This window comes from Emydura macquarii, unplaced genomic scaffold (assembly GCF_026122565.2).
Source record: "Emydura macquarii macquarii isolate MOO-44397 ecotype Brisbane River unplaced genomic scaffold, CSIRO-AGI_Emac_v2 contig_2428, whole genome shotgun sequence".
Classification (NCBI taxonomy): Eukaryota; Metazoa; Chordata; order Testudines; family Chelidae; genus Emydura; species Emydura macquarii.
This window is the reverse complement of record NW_027132565.1, coordinates 379,732-396,477: the sequence shown is the minus strand read 5'-3', so window position 1 is coordinate 396,477 and position 16,746 is coordinate 379,732. Positions and strand designations below refer to the sequence as shown.

General features: G+C 46.5%; 1 pseudogene; it reads left to right on the top strand.

The window, feature by feature from the left end:
- Positions 1-6,007: 6,007 nt before the first annotated feature.
- Positions 6,008-15,800, top strand: LOC137162531 (butyrophilin subfamily 1 member A1-like; annotated as a pseudogene).
- Positions 15,801-16,746: the final 946 nt, after the last annotated feature.

Sequence of the window (16,746 nt, the reverse complement as noted above, 5' to 3'; positions counted from 1 at the left end):
TACTGTGATACGTTACTATCCAGCCGGTGCTCTGTCTGTTGTGCTGTCCATAGCCATGTAAACCAGGAATTGCTCAGCTGTGCTCTGTGGAGAGGTGGCTGAACACATGGTGCTGACTCTGCTCTTTGCTTCCACAGATACTGAGTTTATTCAAATTATTGGCTAATGATATATAAAATAGGCAGAAGAAAGGTGAACATCTATCAGTAATTGCTGTGTTGCCTACAGGAGTGTTCATGGGATGGGACCTGCTGCAAGAGACAATCTTTGAGGGGTTTTCTACACTGTGATGCAAGTGTCTGTCTCTCATTGTACAATCTGAGTGTAGACAAGCCAAGTGGTGGTTTCACCTCAGTGTAACTGGTGAAGAAGAAATCTGTGGGTTGGGGGGTGTTGCGCGGATTATGGGTCACCTCGATTAGCTACACTGAGTTGAAAGCACCACTCGCCTCATCTCCACTAGGACTGTACAATGAGATCACGGCCTCATTTTTGCTTTCACACTGAAAAAACATTAAAAAAACCCTTTCACCTAGGGTGGACATGAGCTAAACGGTGGGATGTAAAGGGAAAGACTCGTTGCCAGAGCTGTGACTTGCTCTTCTGTGAGCTTCTAATTTTAATGACTGGGTGTAGGATCCATGAAGGGACTTGTGCATTGAAATGCTGAGCATCACTGTAACTAACTTCTAGGTTCCTAGAACATCATAAAAACAACCCTGCAACCCACAAAGCCTGAGGTAGGCGCCTAGTCTCCCTGTACGATGAACGGAGACAGGCAGGTGCCTTAAAACACAATCCACAAGAACCAGCATGCTGGCTGGGGAGCCATCTAAACTAGTCCCTGGGAGATGCACACAACAGGGTGTGTCCTAAACCCTGCCCCTCTCTCAATCATAGGCACCTAAGGCAATGTCTGCCTACAGGTTGTGTTGGTATAATTTATGTTGCTGCGGGGTGTGAATAGCTCCTCTCCTGCTGAGCAACATAAGTTACACCCAGAGAAGCGTCGTTGTGTACAGTGCTGTGGCGGCGTGAGAGCTGCTCCCGCTGACGTAGCTGCTGCTGCTCATGGAGGTGGTTTTATTATGCCTACGAGAGGGACATGCCCTAAACCTGGGTTGGGGGCCGAGCGCCTACTCTGCATGTCAATCCACCGCCGGAGTCGTTTCTTGTGGGAATGAGTTAGCGCAGCAGGTGCCTGCACACAGCATGGGGGCGGGTTGTGGGGTTGCTAGCTACTTTATAGCTTTTAGCCCATTTGCCTGGGATGGGGGGATCCAGGTTCAAAGTCCCCCTCTTTGACCTAGGGGAGAGGATTTGAACCACGGAGCTATGGCATAGTCTGATGGTGGGATTCTTCAGTCTCTCCTGCCCTCACTCGCCTTGAGCACGAGACCTGGACCAGCTGACAACCACCCACAAGCGTCTTCCTCATTCTGACTGGGGGATGGGAATTTTTCTTCTTACATGTGAAATTGAAAGCAGTGTCTGCATGACTTCCTCAGCAGAATTTCATATGGGCTGAGACTCTATTTGCTTGAATGATTGTGCTGGAAGGATCCTAAAATTAAAGTCCCCTGGTCTACCTTTTATTTATCACTGGGAATATAGTTCTGAGCAGATCCTCAGCTGGTGTAAAGTTTCATTGCTCCACAGCGCTGCTGAGATCTGTCCCAGCAAGTTTACAGTGCATTGAATGTCACCTCTTCCCCAACACAGCTACATACAGTAAGTCAAGCACAAGGGCTAGAACTGCATAAGGAGGAGCTGGAACTTCAGAGGAAGGATTGTCCAGTGGTCAGGGTGTGAACCTGAGACTGGTGACCCAAGTTATATTCTCTGTTTTGTGAGACTTGCTGTGTGGCCTCAGGCAAGTCACTTCATTTCTCTGGGCCTCAGCCCCCACCTGTGAAAAGGGGTGAGAATGTTTCCCTATTTCACACGGCTGCTGTGAGGATAAATACACTGAAGACGTGTATCACTCAGCTCTTACGATAATGGAGGCCATAAAAGAACCTAAGTTTCCAAGAGGGGAAACACACACCCAGAGCTACCTTCCCTGCTGCACTCAGTTTTGGTCCAATCAGTTGCTCAAGTTACCCATCAGCAGCAACTCTAAGCCCAGTATGTCACAAAGGGCAGAGCCCCTGAGAAGGGAAACCAGAACCCTATCCCCAACACAACACAGCCATCAAAGCAAATGGACCAAACCAAACACAGACAAATATTTTCCTTATGTTAAAAACCACCAAGTGGAAAAGTTCATTACAAACAGAAACCTTTCGTGCTTAATTGGCGTCCTTCAGTTTCTCCAGGGAAAGTCTCCCTCAGTGACATGGGCTGGAGAGGAGGACAAGAACAAGGTCGGGGGGGGGCGGGGAGACTGGTCAGGAGTTGATGGTGAAAGGTGGGAAACTGATACAGAAACAGCTTTCCCCCAATTTCTTTCCTCAAGTTAGTTCTAAATATCTCAGACTGTGATGTTGGTCACACACCCAGTGCCACTGACCCTGCCAGAGGCTGGTGAGCAGTGCTGGGGGGCAGGGAATAGGAAGCACAGAACACTGAAGTGGGACCAGGCTGACATGGGCGAGTCTCAATTGTACATTGAAAATGCCCCTTGCCAGGCTGGTGCCAGAGTCCCGGCTGGGCTGGTCAGTTCTCTGTGGGGCTCGACTGGCTGGACCCCTGCCCAGTGGCACCAGGCCGGCTGGCTCAGCTCAGGCTGGGACGGGGCAGGCTTGGGACATGTCACAGACACACAGAGCTCAGACTGATGTGGTGCTGAGGGGCAGATGTGGGGGCTGAGCAGGGGGCAGAATTACTAGCTGGGCTGGAGACAGGCGGATGTGGGGGTGGCTGAGACACAGAATTAGTTAAATACAGTTTGGGGCTATGGGAGAAGCTGGAAACTCTGCCCCAGCAAGAAACATTTTGTAAATCGAGCCTGCTAGACACTAACAATCAAGGACTGACAGACACACCGGATTTATGGCTCATTACAACCAGCTGTAACCCACTAACCCTCTTTTTGTCCTAGGGCTGCAGTGGTGTTAATGGCCCCTCTACTGTGAGTGGTCCAGTCGAAGAGCTCTGTGTGTCTCGAAAGTTTGTCTCTCCCCAACAGAAATTGGCTCAATGAAAGAGATGAGCTGCCCCACCTTGGCTGTCTGTTAACTGGATTCCTGCAGTCAGGGCTTCCTGCTCTTCCAAGTCTTGTTCAGGTGATGACAGACGTTACATGGACCTGTGAAACCATCGCACTGGGATTGTCTTGGTCTGACCCATCAATGCGCTGCCACTTGTAAAGGAGCAGCAAGAACCTGGAGGTTTGATTCAGGGATTCAGGAACCTGTGGTGACGACTTGGCCCAGGACAGCCCCGTGTCCGTGTCCGCACGGACCATCCGAGCTGGGACTCAGCTAACGCTGCTTGATCCGGGCTAGACTCTGCTCTGAGAGCAGAGATGAGCTGGGCTCGCACCTCCAGCCCTGACAGCGACACAGACCCAGGCGTCACCGCACCCCCCGCTCAGCAGCACAACGGGGCTTTGTTACTGCAGCGATGAAAGGGGAAGTTTCCATTCGGGCTGAGATGAAAATGTAGCGAACATTGTGACAGTGTTTAGCAGTTCTCGGCCCGGCCAGATCGGGCCGTGGAAAGCGGAGCCTGCTGCCCTCAAACACCCGGGGGGGCTTGGAGAGAGGATCCTTCCCCCCAAATCGTAAGGAGGAGGAGACAGGAACTGACAGCCCCGCCTCTGTCCTGTGACTTTTCTACTTTCGATTCCCATCTCGGTGCAGGGTCGAGGCAGACCCGTTTCCAGCAGTGCCCGGCAGAGGATAAAGACCAGAATTAATTCTGCAGCCCCGGAACGGACCCAGCCGCGGACAGTGTAAACTCGCTGCAGGGGAACGGGTGCGGAGTTTAGAAAACCCCAGATCTCAGCACTGCCCCGAAGCTGATTCCCAAGGAGCAGGTGGGTGAGCTGCTGTCGACTGAATGCATCTGTCTCTGCATCGCTCTGCTAGTCCCAGCAGACATTTATCGCTGCTCCGCGGTGAATTGATAACTGCTAGACAGGGGCGTAGGGAGGGATGGGGGAGGGGACTGGCCACGCTCCTCGCCCCTCCTCCCTTTCCCGCCCCTGCATGAGTTGGGGCAATGACGTTGCTTGCTCCTCTTTCCCCTCCTCCCCCCAGTCCCAGTCTGGTCTTTGCTCAGCCAATAGGAAGGCAGCGTGTGGCAGAGCCAATAGCAGGGCTGGGAACCTGCAGCACTTTTTAAAAGTCCCAGAGGTCGAGCTGGGTTAGTCTGTGCACAGCAAAACCGACAGAGTCTGTAACACCTTAAAGACTGACACATTTCTGCTTTCCTGGGCTGCAATCCACGTAGTCAGATGCATGAAATAGAAATCAGATGGGGGTGTGTATATACATCTAAGGGTAAGAAACATAACAATGGGAGGGCAAGTGCTAACAAAGTCCATTCAGTTAGAGTAGATGAGGCCTAGTCACAACCATTGATTAGAAGGTGAGAATGTGTGAACAGTGACAATTACTTCTTGTAATGAGAGAACCATGCCAAGTCCCTGTTCAGACCCAGTCTGATTGTGTCAAGTTTGCAGATCAGTTCCAGCTCTGCAGTTTCTTGCTGAAGTCTGTTTTCGAAGGTTTGTTGTAGAAGTATGGCAACTTTCAAGTCAGCTACAGAGTGTCCTGGGAGATTGAAGTGCTCTGCTACTGGTCTATGGATGTTACCATTTTTTATGTCTGATTTGTGTCCATTTATTCTTTTGCGTAGTGACAGTCCAGTTTGGCCAATGTACCTGGCAGAGGGGCATTGCTGGCACATGATGGCATATATCACATTAGTAGATGTGCAGGTGAATGAGCTCCTGATGGTGTGGCTGGTGTGGTTAGGACGTGTGATGGTGTCCTAGAGTCGATGTGCGGGCAGAGCTGGCAACGGGGTTTGTTGCAGGGATAGGTTCCTGGGTTAGTGTTCCTGTTGTATGGTGTACAGTTGCTGGTGAATATTTACTTCAGGTTGGGGGGCCTGTCTGTAAGCAAGGATAAGCCTGCCTCCCATGGCTTGAGCGAGTGAGGGATCATCTGCTAGGATAGGTTGGAGAGATTTTAGCTGGGGGCTGTAGGTGATGGCCAGTGGTGTTCTGTTGTTTTCTTTGTTGGCTCTGCCCTGTAGTAGGTACCCAGAGGCCCATGAAGGCTGATGCCTGCAGAAATTTGTTAGTCTTTAAGGTGCTACAAGACTCTCATTGTTTTTACTTTTTAAAACATTCACTCTTGAAGCAATCGCTGACTCGGCGGCAGGGCAGCTCTCAGCTGCAGGCTCTAGCTTAATCTGAAGCTGCTGCAGATTTCACTGTGATCTGCCCCCACCTTCACATGCCGACATGTTGGAAAGGCTGGAGCAAGCGCCTTGTGATACCGGCACAGACCGGGCTGCTCAGGCAGGGGCGGGAACTGCTGCCCAGGGGATGATGATCCGCGCACACAGCCCCGCTTTGGAAGTTTAAGGACACCAGGGAGCCGCGGGGACCCCAGCGCATAGGAGCCGGGCAGCCAACCCAACGGCAGGGCTCCAGGGCAGAACCTGTCACACACACACACCTGCCACTGGGCAGCCCAGGGGCATCTGCCTCTGTCCCGCTCCCAACTGCACCACAGTGAGGGGGGAGTGGGGGAGAGTGGGAAACAAGCCCGCAGACCCCCCTTCCCTCCGTGGGGCATTGCCGCTGCCACCGATGTGGGAGGGGGAGGCGCAAATGCAATCATTGGCCCCCAGACCCACAGTGCACCCGTGCTGCAAAATGATCCTGTAATCCCAGGACAAATGAGTCTTACTCTGAGTACAAACTTTGTTTTTGAGTCTATATTCAAAATGCTACATGCTCTATTTTCTCCTTTCATTGTAATTTAACATCAACCTCTTTTAGTTATTGGATTTAACAATCTATTTCTTTTCTCTTATATTTTATTGAAGAAAACTGGACCTGATCCTGCTCTCAATGCATTCAAAGGGAGATTTGATATGAATGAATTCACTGTATGTTTCTGTTTTCTAAAGTAAGTTACAAACCCATGCAAATCCAACTTTATGGGGGAGCGTCTTACTCTGTTGTCCCTGCTATTTCATAGCTCTGGTTATGGGACGGAATCTTTTTGCCTGTGATATGTTGAAAGAAAAAAATGGGTAAAAAAAACCCCAACAAGAATCGCTCATTCACACACTCACACTCTTTCTCATTCCTTAATATTTTTCTCCATTGATGGAATTATTACTGACTCTGATTTAACTTTTTTTTTAATGTAGATTTTGTAAGGCTGGGACAAAATCAAACTCATAAAGGAAATACATTTTCAAATTTAATAGAATGGCTGTTCTAACTCCATAATATGAAAGAGTTCACTTAACAATATATTTACTCCTGTTTTATTTAATGTCTCCTCTTTAATGTTTGACAAATGATTCAATGTGAAACAATCTTATGCTCACTATGAGAAGTCTTTTTTCTCCTTCTTCCTGTTGTCTAGATCAAGCTGCAGTGAAGATGAAGGTTCTCTCATTCAGCCACAGCTTCAGAGCCAGCTTCCCTCTCCCTGGTTTTATTATTTTCTTCCTTACTTTTTACGTTCACAAGATGGAATCAGGTAGGAATCCGCACTGTGTCTGCTGTTTCCAAGAGCATTGTTTCTCAGTGAGCGGTCCGTGGATCAGACTGATCCCTGAGATCTCCCTGACACAGTTTAGGAAGGCTCCAAGCCGGATCTTGGTATCAAAAAGGTTAAGAAACACTGTCTTAGAGGATTTATTTAGGTCCATGAAGTGTCTTAAAAACATGCTTAACTCCAAGTCAATGTGTAAACTTAACCACACAGCAAGATCAACACCTTCATTATTAATTTTTGCTTTGACTGTGTTGCTCCTGGGTTGTTTTATTTCTTCCTGGGACAGTGTACACAAGTTTCTTCACACAAGTATTTTTAAAAGGTAGTCAAGGATGCCCAAATCATTGGATGAACATTTATTGAAGAGTTTAATAATAATAATAATAATTACCAATAAAAAAATCAATACATTAACTTAGTGGGTTTCAGATGTAAAAAAGAACAGAGCCCTATTTGAGACTCACATGTTCTCAAAAATCTAAGAACCAGAATATATTGATGTCATGTGACTTTTTTATTGGGCCTGTTACCTAATACATGTAGGTTAGGTGTAGTATACACCATATTATTGGGTATTATGTGCACAATAGAACAATAGTATGCCTTATATATATATATATATATATATATCTGTAAAGTGTGGGAAAGTTAAATTAACGGAATGTATTATGCTCTTCCCACAATTCTGTGGACCAATATCAAATATCCCACAAAACGTTGCAAAGCTGAAGTTAGCGTTCACAAAAATAAAAAGGAAGCCTATCAAAGCCAAGACACATGGATGTTGTGTCCTAGCACTGCTTGGAATGTACCTCTACCCACCTGGTTTGTATGTAGTGTCCACACAGAGATAAGGAAGTTATTGAACACGTTGAGGAACTGGTGGGTTGGATCGTAGGTGATGTATGAAGTGCTTTTTCACTTGTAAACTGCCATGATATAAATGTAAGTGGGTTTGGGGAGTGTGTTTTTGAAGCACATCTTCTGTGTAAAGTGAGCACGCTGCCAGATGAGAATAGCTTCCAGGAGAGAGGATATGTGTGCCTCCTTTTCATAGTGAACTCTTTTCCCTTTAGGCAACACATTTGGTTAAGTTCAGTTATTTGGTCTCTTGTTCATATGAAGTATTGAACCATAATAGACCAGCCATTGGCTGTAGCACTAGGGCTCTATCTCAGGAGCACCTTGGTGAAAGAACACCAGATAAGGCCCCCACCAGCCCCAGTGAGGCCCAGCGAATGTCATGGCAATGTCAGGAAGCATGTCAATTCAAGAGCACTTAGGAAAACAGGCTGTTGAATAGGAAGCTTATCTCAACTACACACCGAGCACGTCCATTCCCAGTTCTCTGCCTCGGTTTCTCTGATGTGTGACTGTGCCATGGACTGACGCACCCCTCTTCAGCTTCCCACCCCGTGTCAGCACCACATGTCTGTGCCATGCACTGAACTGCCCTATTCTCAGCTCCCCACTCCGTCCAGTGCTCTGTGCCTCTGCCATGCACCAAGCTTGTCTGTTACCAGCTCCACGCCCCCTCTCAGTGCTGTGTGTCTGGGCCATGCACTGCGGCTGAGTGTTCTTATAACACAGCCCCACTCCCACTGCACATGAGCACTGCTCTCCCTGAAACATTCAGCCTGAAATTTTCCATGCCGGGTGTCTGCCTCTGCCTGAACTTTTTGGAAAGTTTGTATCAAATGGAACCTGTTGGATGTGTCCTTCCTATCCAATTCCCACCTTCCTCTGAGCCATCTTTGTTGTTTTTGTCCTGGTGCTTTTTTCCAGCAGCGTTCACAGTGATTGGATCCCGTGACCCTGTCATTGCCACCCTGGGTCAGGACACTGTGTTGCCCTGTCACCTGTCGCCCAGGATGAGCGCTGCAAACATGGAGGTGAGATGGTTCCGGTCTGAGTTTTTATCTTTTGTGCACCTGTATCGTGATGGGAAGGATCACGATGAAGGGCAGATGCCAGAGTATCGGGGAAGGACAGAGCTTTCAAAAGCTGGACTCACCGATGGAAATGTTCCCTTGAGGATTCTCAATATCAGACCCTCTGATGAAGGACAATACAGCTGTTTTGTTCAAGAGGGTATTTTGTATGAAGAAACCGTACTGGAACTGCGGGTAGCAGGTCAGTGGTTTGTGACAGTTTTATCTTTGCATGATCTGCAGGATTTATTCTTTACTATTACAACAACTGTGACTCCCTGCTTGTGAAATATTTCACAATAACACAGTGTAACTAAATTTGAGGAAACAGCCACTTTCATACTAGGGAAAATATGCTGACAACTTCCCGACATGTTATTAAAAACATTTTCAGGGTTGCCAAGGCACGTCCTTGCCATATCTTGATTCACTCCTAACGGGGTCTTAGTTAAGGGGGAAAGGAATTGTGGACAAATGTAGCCTTCCATTTGCTGTGCAGTCATTTCTAGGATGTGTGGCTAAGGTGCTATTGCCAGACTTTTATGGCCTTCTGATTGGTTCACTACCGGTTGTTACTTAGGGATGTAGTTAAAATCAAATTGCAGCCTTCTTATTTGCTGAGACCATATAATGATGATGGGTGTGGTGGGGAGTTATGTATTTACCACTCTTAGACAAGACGGATCTGTCTCACATGCTGCTTTGACACTGTAACCATGAAGTCAATTGGATTTTTTTTTTTAAATAAATACACTTACTGTCAGATTTTCAAAAAGTTCCTATCCCATTCGGATATCAAAATGAAGGGGTCATATTTTCAAAGGTGCTGAGCACTCACTTGCTTCTGTGTTGAGAGGACAATATTTCTCACTGATTCGGTGCTATTATTTTAAATATTTCTTCACGTTTTTGTGTGTCCATGAGAATTGGGATTTCAGAGATTCCAGTATCCATTTATCCCTTCAACTGGCTACCTACATGACTTAGTGCTTTCTAGTGTGAGGAAGGGATCCACAAACTGTCCCTAATTCCTTATGCCTTATAAAATAATTCATGGAATTAACACCTTTATGTATTTCCCCCTTAGGACTAGGCTCTGCTCCTCTCATCTCTGTTGAGGGTCACCAGGATGGAGGGATCCGGATGGTTTGTCGATCAGCTGGTTGGTACCCAGAGCCTGAGGTGCTGTGGAAAGATCTCAATGGGCGACATTTACCATCACTCTCTGAAACAAAATCCCTAGGGGATAACAACCTGTTTGAAACAGAAACTGCTATCTTGTAAAAGAACAGTCAAACCAAAACTTGTCCTGCTGCATCAGAAACACCATTCTCAATCAAGACAAGGGATCGGCAGTTTATATAGCAGGTGAGTTACCATTCAAATCCCACCCTGATCTCACCATCGCTAGAAATAAAACATGACATAGGAAAAAAAGAACTGAAACATCTGTGCTGGGTATTTCATAATCCACATACAAAGAAAGAAGATGGGAGGCTGGTGTCTTTACAGGGTCACAGTTTAGGCAGCCTGATTCCCTTAATTGGGAGTATTAAGACTATGAACATTTTAGATTTCATGTAAATTTAATATTGAGCCTGACTTTCCTGATGTTCTAGTGCATGTGCACACACACACACACACACACACACCTTCCACCATTTTTAGATGAAACTTTCACTCAATTCACTGACACAAGATGTTCCTGACACCTTAAATTCATATTAATGGTTTATTTAAATGGGTAAATTTTGTGCTGTGGCTTGTTTGTGATCTTGTCGCTGCACCAATTAATTCCTGATTACTTGTGTGAAATGTCACCTAAATCATATGATGATGATGTTTCTACTGACTTTCAATGGGACTTGTGCTCCTTATGTCACTTTGGTCCAGATCCACAAAGGGACTCGATTTACCCTGGTCTACACACAAAAGTTGCACTTATTAATTATTAAGTTAATCAATGGTACTTGCTTGGGTGAGCGCTCATACAAGTTTCAGCGTGCCCTGTATAGATTTATCTTCAGTCAGTTCCTTACCGACTTCAGTTAAATGGAGGCAGGGCACTATTAAGCTGATTTATTATTTAAAGTTTTGTGCAGTAATTTATATAAATTGGTGGAACCCACAGAAGTTGTCAACTCTTGAACCAATTTAAAAATGACTCCATTAGAGGGTGGCCCCAGTTTCACTAAATAGGAGCAGAAACCATGTGCAGAGAAGGTCTCAGGCACATTTGAAAAGTCCATTCTGGTCATATCCATCATGAAGTCTTTAAACCATGATCTGAGGACTTAAATAAGTCAGTCATAGGCTAGGGATCTATTACAGGAGTGAGAGGATGAGGTTCTGTGGCCTGCGTTGTGCAGGAGTCAGAATAGATGATCATATAGTTCCCTTCTGTCCTTAAAGTCTATGAGTCTGTGACTGAATCACTGTGAACACAAGACCAGCAAATGAAAATTAGTTAGTTTGCTGCACCGATATCTTTAGGAATTGTGCTTGTGATTTCTCCAAATATTTGAAGGTAATAGGGGATTTTTCAAAAATATTCTAATTAATCTGACAATTTCTGAATGTTGCTGAACACGAAGGGACAAATTATTTGCTTGTATAACTCTATTGACGTTAATGGGGTTTTATGAGCAGATAGTTTGGCCCTGAAATCTACAGTCCTCTGAATAACAATGAATCAAACCAGGGCTCTTTTTTCAAGGATAAATCAGTGTTAAAGCTGTGTTGGTTGGAGCCATATTTAAGATCAGTTTCTGGTCTTTTGTGTAGTACACACATGGCCATTCTTTCACTCTTGTCTCGCACAAATCCTGCTGAGCACTATCCATGTATTTGTATGAAATAAAAACATTTGCCTTTAGTCACCACTTCCAAACTAAGGAAAGTCCTGGGTGTTTTGTTTTTCAGATCCCTTTTTCCCGAGGGTGAATCCCTGGGTGGTGGCTCTGAGTGTGATCCTGATGGTTTTGTTTGTATGTTTGATTAACCTCGTTATTTATCTCTTTAAAATGAAAGGTAACTATCAGAGGGAGAAATACACTGGACATGAAGGTTTTATTCTAATAAATGAATAAGAGAAATATAGGAATTGAACATGAAAAGAATGTGTGACCTGCTGATCTTATCCTAATAAAGAAGAAGAATATATTTGTATTTATTGATAGAGGGTGGGGGCAGAAGTGTGCGGGCAGAGAGAATAGAAAGTGAACCAGACAGTCAGATCATAGCAGACACAGCTGTGTTCTGCTCGGTCCTCCATCTCCTCTCCTTTCCCAGTTCTCGGGGGTTACAGCTGTCTGTCTTTGGTTCCACCTGAAGTCCTGGGACTTCACTAGTTTCGCTTCCTTGGTCGGTGCAGGGGCCGAGGCAGACCCGTTTCTAGCAGCTCCCGGAAAAGGATAAAGACCAGAATTAATCCTGCAGCCCCGGAACTGACCCAGCCGCGGACAGTGTAAACTCGCTGCAGGGGAACGGGTGCGGAGTTTAGAAAACCCCAGATCTCAGAACTGCCCCGAAGCTGATTCTCCAGGAGATTGAATAGAAATAATCTCTGTCTTTACTGTCATACTGATGATAAAGAGAAATTAAACATAAGAAAAGGAAAACACCTAACAAACAATATGTGTATTTCTGTTTAATTTTTAGGCAAAAGAGATGAAGAAATTGGTAAGTGTCATTATCCTTCCTCTAACAATAAATTGTTTGTATCAAATTGGATCCTCATGGGGGACTTTGTTTAATTGTTGTGGAGTTATTTGCTTTTAAATTTAACTTCTATAGTTTTTTTGCAATATGTAACCTTTTTGTTTGTTTGTTTACTTTTTTATCATTATTATTCCTTTTGGAGGAGTTATTGTAATTGTATAAAATGTGGGGGAAAAATAATTGGATAGATTTCACACCAAAAACTGATTAGAAATAGAGTCTCAGAGTTTAAGAGCAGAAGGAGTCACTGGTCCCTCTCTCATCTGACATCCTGAAGAGGAGTTTGATTTCTCTCAGACTTCACTGTGCTATTGATGGTAAAGAGAAATAAAACATAAGGAAAGAAAAACGCCTAATAAACATATATATTTATTTCTCTTTACATTTTAGAAAAACGGGATCAAGAAATAAGTAAGTGCCTTTATCCTTCCTCTGACAAGAAATTGTTTGTACCAAACTGGATCCTCCTGGGGGACTTTGTTTAATTGTGGTAGAACTGTTCGCTTTTAAATTTATCTTTTACAATGGTGTTGTAATATGAAACTTCTTTTAGTCTGCTTACTTGCTTTTTATCACTATTTTTTTTGGAGGGGTTAGTGTAATTTTATAAAATGTGGGGAAACAATTCACACCAAAAGCTAATTTGAAAGATTGATAAGTAATAGAGTCATAGAGTCACAGATTTTAAGACAAGAAGGGACCCAAGGACTCTATCGTTTGACATCCTGAAGAGGAGTTTGATTTCTCTCAGATTTCTTATCCTAATAAAGAAGAAGAATATATGTGCATTTATTGATAGAGGGTGGTGGCAGAGGTGGTTGGGAGAGAGAATAGAAAGTGAACCAGACAATCAGATCATAGCAGACACAACTGTGTTCTGCTCGGTCCTCCATCTCCCCCTCTTGCCCAGTTCTCAGGGGGTTACAGCTGTCTGTCTCTGGTCCCACTTGAGACAAGGTTCTGCAAAGCCTAGGCTCCCATATGCGTACTTCAAATCTCTTTTTTGCTAATAAAGTGTAGTGCACCTTGACATTACAGTGATGGGCCCTATAGAAACGCCCTATGGTAAATCAGTAAATGGACACATTTGTTCTTCAGTTAGAGGGGGAAAAGTCATATCAACTTTCACATAACTCAGACATCCCTGTCCATGCCTTGGTTCACTTAATCCATAAAGAATATCTGCCCAGTTTCCAAATAAATGGGACATATCCCTCTATGCTCCTAATGAATTTTGATACTAGAGTATGTCGTGTTCTAACTCTCAGGAAGCACGAGATGAGAATAATTTGTTTTTTTTCTGTATTTTTTAAGGGAAACTCACTGAAGAAGTTGGTAAGTTTCAATTTTCCTTTTTCCACAAATGCAATTTTGATGATATTTAAACATTTGTATATAGGCTTGGTTGTTTCTTTGATTTATTTTTATTTTTGTGTGTGTGTTGGGTTGGGCAGGGGGAAGAGGTTGGTGTGTGTGTGATGGGCTGAACCTTTTAGGGTCTGTTTGGGTGTTTCCAGAGACCCTTTCCCCTAAAGTCCTTCTAATTAGGGAATGAGCTCAGCAGAGGCACGTGTGGCTATGTCTAGTTTTCAGTGCAGATGAGATCTCAATCTCAGAGTTTTTCACAAGAATCTATAGAGGTCTGGCTTGTTAATGAAGGTGTGCTGAGATGGGAATTTTCTGTAATATGTTTATGAAGCACATGTGCCTCAGTTTACCCTATATTCAGCATTGTTACCCAGTTGGGGGGAAAGGAGTACAGGTGCTGCCTGGCTGTCTGGGTCCCCATATAGATGGAGCTACTCTTCCTGCCTCTCCACTGCCTACATGGGCTCTGCACCCGACAGAGATTTGTGAGAGCAGCTTCCACTCATTGCACAGAGCCAGTGGGAAATGCAGCTCCACAACCTGTAGCCCAGGGGAGTTTGTTTTCTCTCCATGTTCTGATGGCCTGTCTCCAATGCCGCTCTGTTTCTTCCTTCATCTTCTCCATGGAGGAAGCCAGTAGCTCTGCAGTGACCTCATATTGACTTGGTGAGCAGGGAGTGTGTCTGCGGGTGATCCTTGCTCTAATCTCAAGCAGAGGGACAGAGCCTTGATCACAGACAGAGGCTCTCCTGGCTCCAATATACAGATCCAGGGAGCTCCTGTGACCAGGCTGCTAAACTAGGACACGGCAGAATAAACCCAGCACAGACGGGCTCTGCAACCTGGGATCTTGTCTCTTTTCTCTTCTCTCCAACTACCATGATACCAGAATTCTCCTGTCCCTGTTAAACAGGACATCACTTTAGTCTCCCAGCACTAGCATGGCCCTCTCTTTCTTTCCACCAGCCACCTACTCCACAGCTCCCCCCACACATAGCTTCTTCCTCATTCAGCTAGGAGCCCTTCCCCTGTGTTAACCCCTCCCTCATGCTCATGTACTTTTGTGTTGCAACTGCTGCTGAGCAGTGCAGTTCTGGGCATGTCAATCCTGCTCCTGTTTGGCTCGTTGCTGTCCGAGGACTGACATTTCAGAGCAGGCAGGATACCAGCGGGAGGGAGGCCCCAAACCAAAGTCCAGCTCAGGGGCTGCAGGGACACAGTGAGATTCAAGCTGGGGAGAGGGAGGGGAGCTCTGTCAATGTTCACTGAGTTGTACAATCTGCCAGGGCCCCCAGAGTCTCTAGGCCCCACCGTGGGGAGAGGTCGGGGCAGTGGGGAAAGATTCCAAGTCCCAGGCTTGGCCCAGCTGATTCTTTCCCTCTGTGACTGACTCGTCTGTGCCAGGCAGTGACTCTCCCCAGCACTTTGCTGCCATCTCAGAGCTGCCGGGTAAATCCTGGAGGACGGAGATTTCCTGATTCACGCTCCAGGCGGGGCAGATTCTGTCACTGACACCATCAAACCCTCCCCCAGGGTTGAGCTCTGCTCCTAACGCTCTGATTCTCTCTCCCCAGCGAATGTGACTCTGGATCCAGACACGGCTCACCCCCAGCTCGTCCTGTCTGAGGATGGGAAAAGTGTGAGATGTGCAGACACACGGCAGGATCTGCCCAACAACCCTGAGAGATTTGACACTGAGCGCTGTGTGCTGGGCTGTGAGGGATTCACCTCGGGGAGACATTGCTGGGAGGTGGAGGTGGGGGGTGGGGGAGGCTGGGCTGTGGGGGTGGCCAGAGAGTCTGTGAGGAGGAAGGGATGGATCCGCCTTAGCCCTGAGGAGGGGATCTGGGCTGTGCAGTGGTGGTGGGATCAGTTCTGGGCTCTCACCTCCCCTGAGACCCCCCTGCCCCTGCGCCGGGTCCCCAGCAGGATCCGGGTGTGTCTGGACTGTGACTGGGGGCTGGTGACATTTTTCGATGCTGGTGACCAGGCCCCGATCTTCACTTTCCCGCTGGCCTCTGTCCCTGGCGGGAGAATCCGCCCCTGGCTCTGGGTGGTGGGATCCCATCTCAGACTGTGTCCCTGAGACACTGGGGGACCCTGTCTAGCCTCACACACCCTAGTCTCTATGACCCTGGAGGACTCCATCTACCCAGTCCCAGGCCCTTCATCTCTATGATCCCTGGAAGCTCCTTCCCCCTCCCTCCAGCACCAGGGGTGAGAGGGGGAGGGGAGTGAAGAACCCCTGGAGCTGCAGGGGGAGGAGAGGGGCCCTGAGGGGCAGATGTGGGGCTGGGCAGGGGCAGAATTAACAGCCGGGCTGGGACAGGCAGACGTGGGGGTGGCCGGACCCAGCATTAATTAATGAGGTTTGGGGGGTTGAGAGAAGCTGGAAGCTCCGCAGCGGCAGGGAGGGTTTGTACAATCTGTGGGGTTAGATCTCACTGGGGCTCCCAGCCAGAGCTCCTGCCGCAGGGCCAGTCACCTTCCTCTGTCGCTGCAGGGCTGGCACCACAGTGATTGTCACACACACGCAGGGGATGGGCAGGGAGAGTTCACAACTCACAGGATCACCCAGATACAGTCTGTGTTGTTTTGAATCCTCATGTTTTGTGGGGTCAATTTCACGACTTTCCCCTTCTGACTCATGATTGTTGACTAAAGGTGCAACTGTAACTCATTATTTTCCCTATGTTATTTCCTTGACTTTGTTGCCATTTTTGTGTCATTTATAAAAAAGATTCCCAAAAATCCAGGGGTCTCTTTTCAATTCCTGGGGTTATTGAATCTACTTCTGAGCTCCTTTTCACTCTGATGGGTGTTTATGGTAAATAAAGCATGAAACACAAGTCTAATTTTTTTTAAAATTTCCCAGCTGTAGTTGTTGGAGGCAGAGTCAACCTACTTGGCTATGCCCTCCCGCACCCCCACACCAACAGGGAATATACCGACAGCATGTACCTATCACGAGAGCTTGGGTGCTGTGCTATGTTGCTATCCAGCCTGTGCTCTGTCACTTGTACTGTCTATAT